General features: G+C 37.5%; 1 protein-coding gene across 3 annotated transcripts in view; it reads right to left on the bottom strand.

Moving 5' to 3' along the window:
• Positions 1 to 1,264: 1,264 nt before the first annotated feature.
• Positions 1,265 to 11,853, bottom strand: part of FAM110B (family with sequence similarity 110 member B) — a 193,130-nt gene continuing 182,541 nt past the window's right edge. For all 3 annotated transcript variants that reach the window (XR_004279593.1, XR_004279594.1, XR_004279595.1), the window contains exon 6: positions 1,265 to 1,495. The gene's annotated coding sequence lies outside the window, so the exon portion shown is untranslated. The remainder of the gene's footprint in view (positions 1,496 to 11,853) is intronic.

Below are 11,853 nucleotides of genomic sequence, written 5' to 3'. Positions count from 1 at the left end.
ATGATGTGGATAGTTATAACTAAGAGTCACCATCCATTCTGGGTTGCTTGAAGTATTTCCAATTTATGTCTACTGTCCTGCTGTAGGTATTACTAGTGTCCAATGCACTCTGGTTTGGATGATTTTGATGATAGTTTGGATGATAGGAGTCCTGGTTTAGATGATGAAGTATATGGTCATCCTTTCTTTAACCCAACCATGGTTTCTTGTTCTAACTCCTGACTCAACTAGATACCTCAAAAGACCTTGAAAATCAGTTCATTCCAATCTTAGCCCAAATTCTCTCTACAAACCTACACGTGAAGACTGCTATTTGTATTATTGATATCTCTAATTTATCAAATTATTGAGATCTTCAAAAAAATTTCCCCTTCTTTTCCATATAAAACGATTTATCAACTTGTATCAACTTTCTATAGATTTTTAAACTGAACCCAACTCAACTGCTCGATCCTCATTCCCACTGCCATCAACAAGCTTAGGTTTTCTCTCCTGGGTTGCTGAAAATGTTTTCTAACTGACCTCATTATTTTGTTTTTCCAATTCATCCTATACAGTCTCACCAGAAGCTGTGTGAAATCTATGAGGGAAAGAACCATCCAAAGGTCCCTTTGTGTTGCCATATTTAGAAGGCACCTGACACAGTTTAATAACTGTTATTTGTTAAATAAAAGAACTAATAAACACATGTTCAAGTACCCTTCCTAAACCAGTCACTTATGCCAAGGGCCTATTTAAAAAAATATTCTTTCAATATCCTCCCTCTATCGCCCATAGCAAGTCCTTCTTTCTTTGCATCCAAGAGCCTTCATGCCTTGGCACATTCTCCCTCCACTGTGTCTGATCATCTAGGCTCTTGTGCCAAGGGTCTTGCCATAGAAAAGTGGGAGCACTGGCAAAACACCCTCCCAAGTATTGTTCTGTGCTCATCCGCCTTCACATCCTTGGTCCTGCCATTACCAAGACACCAATCATCTTCCTCCTTAACTGTCCCCAGTCTATCTTCCAAGGGCATGACAAATCACTAAATAAAAGGACTGATCATTGCAGCAAGAATTTAATGTGATGCAAATCGTGGTGATCGCTCCTCAGATTTGCTAAAGGCATGTGTCTGTTTCTATAGGTAATCAATTGTACCTTTGGTGGGGGAAAACCAGTGCCTTGACAAATAATGCATTTCATGTTTCTAAAGTGAAACTAGATAAAAAAATATGACACCCAAAGAGATGATTTAAGATGATTTATTTTATTCACACTATCCCAGTTTACAGTAGCTTTTAGTCTTAAGATGAATATAAAATAGTCCACATGATGTATTTTATGTATTTTTTATGGTTCCATCACTACATTTCTTTCTCTGGTAACTTTATAATAGATGCCATAAAAAAGTCATCAGCAAAACATAAAGTTAATGTTTGAAAGTAAGTCTTCTAATATTTGAAGATAGGACAACATCCAAGGGGCCTTTCGTGTCTGACTTTTTTGACTCAGGAGCCTAGATAATAAAGAAGTAGAAACAAATAACAATTTAAACAAGTGAAATAATAGCAAATACAGAATTGCTTTATTTGTATAGTTAAATCACACCCTTTAGAGTTATTTAAGGAAAATTGAGTAAATAATTTTAGTTCCATTTATAATTACTTAGTAGACTTTGAGAGACAGATTTTATTCCCAATATTTTTTCTGTGACTTCTTTCATAAAAATAGGGATTTTAATAATTCCACAAGTTAAGTATAAATCTGAACTTTGAAGGGGTCAATTGTAGTTCAGGATTTGGAAGATAAAATGTTTAAATGAGCCTTAAGCTTAGTATAACACATGTGTTGCTTCTATCCTTTTTGCAATAAGACCTCAGAGCAAATAAAACCAGCTGTGTAAACGAAAAATTCAAATTAGATATGTTTAGAAGAGCCACTAGTACCAAGGAATCCATTTGAAGATCTATTCTAGTCCTTCTGTTATTGAATACAAGCAAACAAACTGTCACTAAAACTTCACGAGTACCTGAATCAGGACATTTCTGATTTATGACAAAAACTAATGTGACCCAAACGTTACTCCCTAGCAGAGCTAAAAGAGATCAGAATACAAGATAGAGATAGATAACAGATAGATAGATAGACAGGTAAGTAGATAGATGATAGATGATAGAGATAAATAATGGGTTTATGACTAATATTATGAATATAAAAATGTTATCCTGAGAAATACAGTAAATGACCAAGAATTTAAAAGTTATATATTTGTTTATTGCCCATACAAATCAATATATTTTGACAGTTCATTTATAATGGGTCTAAGTCTAGTAATTGTGTACTAGCTAAATTTTGAGTTTTATTCATCCGTTCTACTAAATAACCTGATTATAGCAAGTAAAGCCACAGTTAATTTAAGATTAGTACTGTGATTACAGAATGATGTCATTTTCCTATGAAACATAGTTTTGAGAGATTAGTTCATCTTCCTATCTTTGAGAAAGTCTGTATACAAATCACTCTTTAGAAGTAGATGACTTGTCTTGATAAACGTGTGGGTTATATGAATCCATTTTCAGCTCACACAAATACACACAGAGTTAATCCAGGAAGAACCTCAGGTTTTTCCTGTCAACATCCTTGGAGGCCTCAGGTATGAGCTAAAGGAAGTGACATACTTCTGAATCTTACTTGTGCTCTCTCCACCTGCCCTGAGAGGATCCCCCACTGTGTACCATCTCCATAGCACAACCAATTGCTCTCCCGGCCAGCTCTAGCTTGTGACAGACCCCAGCCTGTGGTGGCCAGACTGATCACACTGTCACTGGATATCCCACTGTCAATTACTCCATCTCTACTGGGGCCCAGGAGCATGTGGGAGTCGCTGTTCAGTTTCCTGCTGTGGAAAGCAAGTCCTCACCCCAGAACTCTAGGGTTCTGGGCTATACCTCTTTAATTAGCGACTGCCACACAAAGAATTCCCTAGCACTGGGGGCTCTGCAGGGCCATGCAGCATGAATGGCAGGACTTAGACCTGCAGCAGTACCTTCTGTTGTTTTGGGTTTCCCCCAAAACAGGAAGCCTTTGGAGTCATTTGATAAATGGTTGGAGGAGTGGTGGTCCCAAGTTATATGTTGCCTACAAATCCAAGTGATACAAGATGTGCTGTCTTTTATCATAAAAGGGTTGACCTCCGTGCCCAGACCATTCAGCCCTTTAAAATTTTACAATGCAGCAGGCCATTCTATATTTGTAAGGTTAATCTCCTACTCTATGGCACTCTTTCACTTATTAGGACACCCTGAGTATGTGTCCTTCCTGCGGACCATGATCCATCAATACAGGGGACGAATACCTTGTTCTGCAGAAAGTCAGAGCACCAAGGTCTCTGGAAACCTTAACTTTAAAGAAATTTTTTTTAAGATTTATTTATTTATTTTAGAGAGAAAGAGAGAGCATGTGAGTGGGAGGGAGGGGCAGAGGGGAAGAGAGAATCCCAAGACTCTGCCCTTAGTGCAGAGCCTGATGCCGGAGTTGATCTCACAACACATGAGATCATGACCTGAGCCAAAACCAAGAGTCTGATGCTTAACTGAGCCACGTAGGTGCTCCATAAACCTTAAACTTTTTTTTTAAAGATTTTATTTATTTATTTGACAGACAGAGATCACAAATAGGCAGACAGGCAGGCGAGGAGGGGGTGGGGGTGGCAGAGCAGGCTCTCAGCTGAGCAGAGAGCCTGACTTGGGGCTCGATCCCAGGACCCTGAGACCACCACCTGAGCTGAAAGTAGAAGCTTAACCCATTGAGCCACCCAGGCGCCCCAACCTTAAACTTTTTTAAAGCATTATGTAGACCAAACAGAAAAGAGTTTATGACAGCTGCTGGATACAGTCCTATGTCTTTCTTTTTCACCTGGCATTATTCAAAAGTATTTTCTCATGCCACTTAATATTCTTTTAAAAGTAAGTCTTTTTTTTAATTTTTAAAAATTTTATTGTTTTAATTTTAGTGAGTTAACATGCAGTGTTGTTATTTGTTTCAGGTATACACTACAGTGATTCAGCAATTTCATACATTACACAGTAGTCATCATGATAAGCATACTCTTAATCCCCTTCACCTGTCTCACCCAACCCCCACCCACTTCCCTTCTGGTCACCATCAGTTTGTTCTCTTACATAGTTAAGAGTCTGTTTTTCTGATTTTGGCTGTATATTATTATGTCATATTACTATATGATAGTCATGAAACTAGTATCTAAATATTAGATATTTAAATTTCAGTAAATGTTGTTATAAAAATGGTACTGTGATAAAAACTAATCTTGCATATAATTCTATTTTCATCATTATTTCCTGAAAAGAAATCTCTAGACATGGAATTACTACTAGAGTGTAGTGAATTCATACTGACAAACAAACTGTTCTCCAGAAATGGTGTACTAATTTATATTCCACTGGCTGTGTTTAGAGTGCTCATTCCCCACATTCTGGCCAGCACTGATATTGGGATCTTTCTTAACTTTTGCAATTTCTTATTATTATTGTTCTAATAGAGTTGACCCTTGAACAATGGGGGCTAGGGGTGCTAACCCTCTGCAGTTGGAATTCTGTGTATAACTTTTGACTCTCTCAAAACTTAACTAATAACCTACTGCTCACTGAAAGTTTTACTGATAACATAGTTGATTAACACACTTTTTTTTTAATGTTATGCCTATTAGGTACTGTTTTCTTATGATAAAGTAAGCTAAAGAAAATGTTAAGTATAAGAAAGAGAAAATGCATTTATAGTACCATATTGTATTTATTGAGGGGAAAATGTGCATATCAGTGGATTTGCACAGTTCAAGGGTCAATTCTACTTTATTTTGATTAGGTTGAATATTTTCATGTGCTTATTGGAAATGCTTATTTCCTATTTTTTTCCTAAACTTCCCGGAGAAGGAGATAGTATAATTGCTTTCTATATTATTCCACGTTCTCATAGTTATTAAATCTTTCTCATCTTTAATTTGATGTCATTACCCATTCAGTTTAAGACTCCAACCATGTTTTTGCCAGAATGAGAATACTCCCTTTGATTTAACCAAATACTCAAAATACTCATTTGATAACTACTGTGTAAACTCTTTTATTGTCCAGGTCCCGGAGGATGCGTGCCTTCACCTCTCTTCTTCCTTATGGAGATGCTTCTTATGGGTGCTTTCCATTTTGAGGCCTTTGGGGTTCATGGCTGATCATTCTGGGATGTGAGAGTTATAAACAGTAATCCTGGCTCTTTTCATCTGGAGATTAAATGCAGATGCAGACCAATGCTTAACTAACCAAATTTTAGCTATTTCTTTGCTCTTCTCTAAACTCTCTCAGAGTTTTTACTGTTCAGTTTTTACTCTTGAGTTGCAGAAATGAAAATGGAATGGATGCTACATGTAACAATATGGATGAATCTCACATAGTGTTACATGCAGGAAGTCGGTCACATAATTTTACATATTATATTTACAAGTGGCTTCATTGACTTGAAGGTCAAGAGCAGGCAAATTAATCTACAGTGATAGCGGTAAACTACCATTTACCCTTGGCTGGGGAAATATTGGCTGGAAGACCCTTGAGACCCTTCTGGGATGTCTTGTCATTTGATTTGATTTCTAGTTAGAAATGATTTTCTTAAATGTCATTTGGAAGCAGACAATAACATCATTCATGGTATATATGCATATTAAAATACATCAATTAAGAATTGTGCACTTTACTGGATATATGATGTACCTCAATAAAAATTTAAATGAAAGGGTATAGTGTACTCTGAGTCTTCTGTTAAGTGAGTAGTAAGCAATTTATTTATCTACTTTTCCCTGAATGTCTCTGCAACTAAATAATCTTAAACCTCTTTTGTAAGACTTTTATTCTGATGTTATTATCTGCTTCCAAATGACATTTAAGAAAATCATTTCTAACTAGAAACGTTAGAAGTTACCAGAATAAAGGCTTATATAGTAAATTCTTGTAATTTTTCCCCATAAGCCTAGATATTTTTTTACAAATTTCATATATCTTTACCCACTTCTTAGGTTAGTTAAGAATAAGTAATTCTTAATATGGAAATGTCACAGAAATGCACTTTAATGTTAATTATGCTAGACGCTAATACAATTAACTAGATTTGTAACCTCACCAAGAAATTTGTAAAGTTGCCTCAAGATATTGGAAAAGCAAGACAGAATTTTCAGATCACTAATGTCTACCTGATTAATGGCTTTTAAGAACTTTCTGAAAAATGTTTCTTATCTACTACCATATGTAGTTTTCACCCACTCTCAAAAAATAAATGGGAATAATCTTTTGTTTAGATCTTATTTATTTTGCCAAGCAAGAAACTAATGCATAACAATTCTTTTGCCAGAAACAGGGGCACTTGGCTAGCTTAGTGGAGCATGTGACTCTTGATCTCAGGGTTGTAGGTTTGAGCCTCACAATGGGTGTGGAGGTTACTTAAAAATAAAAATATTAAAAAAAAAAGAAATGGAATTTAGCTCCTACAGTACAGCTGACCCACCAGAAAAGCTGCACATTTAAAATATAAGAAATATTTTGAAAGAACCATTTTGAAATGATCACTTACATGAAGTCACAGGAAGCTCCAAGGACCATATGTCTGATTACTGTTGGATGGAGCCAACATATCAAAATATCTAATTGATATTTTCCAAGGAACTGTAGATTATTATTACACATTCTACCTGAATTGTTCCCATGAACAAATCTCAACAATCATTTGGGAAAACTTGATTTTTTTTTTTTCTTCTAGGAAAGACTTGGAACTGGTCAATTTTAAAGTGCTCACAATGGGATCTGTTATGAGGTATCATATGCCAGGTATTAAGCAGTGGGATATTGTTTCATGAATACCTTGACTAGTTTATATGTCTAAGAATGCAACTTTCCCTCTATAGCCTTCATTAAGTCCCAAATTAATCTATAAATTAGCTAGAATTCTAATCAGAATCCCTTAAGAGAGTTTTGGAAATTGGAACAGAATTCTGAAATTTAACTAAAATAATACAGGCTCAAGAAGTGAAGGATCTTTAGAAAAAAAAAATTGTTAAGACAGGAGTGTGCCTACCAGATATTGAAACACAAACTTGTAATTACCAGCTACCATTTCCTGAACATCTCCTATGGTCATCTGGCTGCTGAACCACACCACCAGTGACCACTATGAGTCCCAACAGATGACACATCTTGGGTGGACCAGCTGGTCACCTGGTGATGGATGGATGTGCCTTTCGTGGAGGAGCAGCAATTTGTCCCCGGTGGAATATATATAGAATACAGGTATTCTATATTTGAAGTCACTTTCATGCCCCAAATCACTTATCATTGATTTGCTGAAGACTTTATTTTCTATCCTGGTATCCCTGACAACATTATTTTGACCAAGGAATTTACATCAGTAGATGTAAGATGATTGTTAATGTTCATGTGACTTACCAGTCTTACTATATATCCCAGGAACCAGAAGTATGTTATTGATAGAGTGACCACACATCTTGCTGTGCCTAAGATGGCCTTGATTTATGCCTTATTGTTCCTGAATAATTATTCAAAATGCTCCTTTTGCTCTCAAAATTCTTATTGACATTTCCATTACAGCTTTAACTGGGAAACCACCCTTGTAAGTTTGTGGTACTATCCTCTAGGATTCACTATTAAGTCCGAACCCACCTCTGTATATGGTGCTGTTCTCTCTCTAAATAGAACACTATCATCCAAGGATCATTGGATATAAGGATGAGTGTATCTCTCACTATTATACTGAATGATCCTTTTGCATAATTTTTTTGCTTCCCATCCCTAAGACATGGACTTTGCTGGCTGGAGGTTATTGCTCAAGGGATATGGATTAGTTATCTACTGCTGTAGAAAAAGAATTCACTCCAACACTTAATGGTTTAAAATGGTAATCATCATTTATTATCTATCTATCACGAAGACTTTGGGTAAAACATGTGGATGTATTTGACTAAATGATTCTGGTTTGAGATTTCCCATAAGGTTGTAGGCAGATGGTAGCTGGGACTGGGGTCCAAGGCTGCTTCTTCACTTAGTCATTTAGCCTGGAGTGGGTGACTAGAACAGCTGAGGACCAGAACAGCTGGAGCTCATTGAGAACCTCACTATGTAGTCTCTTCCTATGATCGCTCCAGCATAGCAACTTTAGGGTAATTCAAAGTTCCAGAGTACATGGAAAGAGGGAGAGTGAGGTAGGGAAGAAGGGGTGGGTGTGGGAAGAGAGAGAAAGACAGAAGGAGGGAGAGAGAGAAAAACATTGTGTTGGTTAAGGCAATTACAAGGATTTTGCCAAGTTTAAGGGGAGGGGACATAGACCTCACCTCTCAGTGCAGGAGTGTTAATAATAATACATTGGAAGATAAGCATGTGGATTGAAACAGATATTGATGTAGCAACGAAATACAGCCTACTATAGGATACAATACTTGTTCCGCTGAATGAAAAACTGAGACTCAGTGTCAACCCGTGGGCTTGCAGTCCCTGTAGTCCCACAGCGTCCTATGCGTAGAAGCACCCCATGCTTGGTTTAATGCTCTGCTGTTGTCATCTTGAAATTCTTTTTTTTTTTTTTTTAAGATTTTATTTATTTACTTGACAGAGAGAGACAGCAACAGAGGGAACCCAACAGAGGGAATGGGAGAGGGAAAAGCAGACTTCCCGCTGAGCAGAGAGCCTGATGTGGGGCTCAATCCCAGGACCCTGGGATCATGACCTGAGCCAAAGGCAGGTGCTTAATGACTGAGCCACCCAGGTACCCCATCTTGAAATTCTTAATACATATTTAACAAGAGAGCCATATTTTATTTCACAAACAGTTTTGCAAGTTATGTAGCTGGTCACGCTAAAATTGCTACCTATACTTCAGGCTTTTCATTCACTGGAAAAACAGGTAAGAAAATAGGGTTATGGTTCACTGGGATGATTAACTCTATGGAAAATCAGATTGCTAATAAACTACAGAAGTAGTTAGGACATCAACTGGTACATGAAAAAGTAAAGGAAGCCTATAATAGAAGTACTACCAAGGGGACACAGCCTCTAGAAACAGAAATTTTCATCATTCCATAAAATGCTGGCTGAAGGCAAAAGGACTGGGTAGAGGAAGAGGCAAGACATAATTACCAAATAAAGCCTGGGGACTAGTTGCAGAAACGGGACCATGCCCTGTAATTGCATTTTATTCCTTGTATTTTCGTGCATATATTTATTAACAACTACTGTTCTTTCTTCTCTTATCTTTGTGGGTATGTTAGTGGCTGTTGACTATACTATGTAGTCCATGGGCTACAGGGTAAAAAGAAAGGATTATGAAGAACTAAGGAAGGAATGGACATAGTTTTGACATTTTGAATCATGATGGCTGTAGTAATTAAAGAATTTGGATTGATCATTTTTGGGAAATTGATGATCATATTTTCAGGTGTGAGACCATTAACTACATTATATGTTGCATTATAATTGCACTGTGTGTGTGTGTGTCTGTGTGTGTGTGTATGTGTGTACATGTCATTGTGTCTGTCTTAAGAAGTGATTTGTACTGGAAATTTGCCTTCTTTTCAGGCCATGTAGCATCTATGAAGAATTATATTGGGGCAATTCCTTATTTTATGGAGCAAAACTTGGCTTCCATTTTGAAAGCTGAAAATACCAGATCCTTCTTTTCCTGGCTTTCTTGCTGCTAAGGTGTGTGCACATAACATAGGCATTCACCAGTCATGTATTGAAATGAAAGTAGGTGATGTAAAAATTGATTCTAGTGGTGGATTTCATGGGTGGCAATAGCTGTATTCATAGCTTCAATCTTTGGTATCATTTTGAGTACTGTTTTGAGTAGAGTGAGCTTCAGTCCTGACTCTCTAGCCTTTTAGGTGAGCTCCTCAATATCGTTTTCCTAAGTTCCTTTTCTGTTAATTTTAGCCAGAGATAAGTTTTATTGTTTGCAAATGAGAACCTTAACTAATACATACAAAAAAGATTATCATAAAACTTTAAGAGTAATTGGAAATTAAAAAAAAAAAGTATAACATAATCCCATTTTTAAGGATGGGAAAACAAAATACCCATAGCAAAAATATTGGGTAGAATACACAAAAATTCAAACAATAACTCTTTCTGGTTTGTGGGACTATAGGAAGTTCTTCTCTCTCTTTCCCTTCTTCCTCCTCCTCCTCTTCTTTTTCTTCTCATTATCTTTCGTTCTCTGTTATTCCCTCTTTTCTTATTTTCTTTTCTTCTTAAAACATCTTTTCTGGTGTTTACTTTACTGCATATAGGACGATTATTTGAAATGCCTTAAATGATTCTTAAAACATGACTTTTTTTTTTTTAAGATTTATCTACTTGACAGAGAGAGATAACAAGTAGGCAGAGAGGCAGGCAGAAAGCGAGAGAGGCGGAAGCAGGCTCCCTGCCAAGCAGAGAGCCCGATGCGGGACTCGATCCCAGGACCCTGAGATCATGACCCGAGCCAAAGGCAGCGTCTTAACCCACTGAGCCACCCAGGTGCCCCTTAAAACATGATTCTTAATGATCCTTAAAACATTCTTTTTTTTTTTTAATATTTTTATTTATTTATTTGACAGAGAGAGATCACAAGTAGCAAGAGAGGCAGGCAGAGAGAGAGAGAGGAGGAAGCAGGCTCCCTGCTGAGCAGAGAGCCCGATGCGGGACTCGATCCCAGGACCCTGAGATCATGACCTGAGCCGAAGGCAGCAGCTTAACCCACTGAGCCACCCAGGCACCCAATCCTTAAAACATTCTTAAGATATATAAAACATTGATAGATTTTAACAACTTATAAAAATGGAAAGGAACTTAGAAATTAAATACTCCAGCATCTTCACTCATCCAGGATAAGATACTCAGGTCGTGAAATGTTACTAACTCAAAGTCACACAGCCAAGTTCAAGGTAGAGATAGCTCTAGAACATGGATCTTCACTCATTCAACAAATGTGGATGTGTCAGGCACTGTTCTAGGCATTGGTGATAGAGTAATGAATGAGATAAAGTCACCCGTATCCTGAAGCTTAAATTCAAGTGGGAAAGACAAACAATAACCAGGAAAAGTGAAAAATAATATGGTTTTAAGTAGTGATAAATGTTACGAGCAAAACAAAAAACTCAATTGGAAGTGATCAGGTGAGTAGATAAGAAGTTTAGGGGAGATTCTCTGTAGAGTTTACACTTCAGCTGAAATCTAACCAGTGAGAATGAGGTAGACTGGGGGGATTTGGGAAAAGCATTGCAGGAATAATGAACAGTCAGTGTGAGGCACTGACGTAGACATGAGTTTCACACAGTCAAAGAACAGAGAAGGTCAATGCAATAGGAGCATTGGGGCAGGATGGGAGATGTGCCATGACATGTGATCAGAGATGTAGAAAGGGACCTGAACACTTAGAACAGTATGTGCTATGGTTAATTTTTTTATAACAAGTTTGAGTCACTGGAAGTTTTATTGCAAGACAGTATGGTCTAAGGGGTGCCTGGGTGCCTGGTAGTTTAAGCATCTGCCTTCGGCGAAGGTCTGGATCTCAAGGTGCTGGGATGGAGTCCCACAGAGGGCTCCCTATTCAGCTTGGAGTCTGCTTCTCCCTCTGCCTCTCCCTCACTCAACACCCCCCCCCCCAACACTCTCTCCTTCAAATAAATAAGTAAAAATTAAAAAAAAAAAAGACAGTGTTATCTAAGACAAAAATTAAGCAGAAAGAGTTAAGTCAGCTTTCTGGATTTTACCAGAATCCCCAGGAGGGCTTGTTAAAACACAGGTTTCTGGGCCACTCCCCCCAAATTTC

The sequence above is a fragment of the Mustela erminea genome, chromosome 16 (assembly GCF_009829155.1).
Source record: "Mustela erminea isolate mMusErm1 chromosome 16, mMusErm1.Pri, whole genome shotgun sequence".
Classification (NCBI taxonomy): domain Eukaryota; kingdom Metazoa; phylum Chordata; class Mammalia; order Carnivora; family Mustelidae; genus Mustela; species Mustela erminea.
This window is presented reverse-complemented; position numbering and strand designations above follow the sequence as displayed.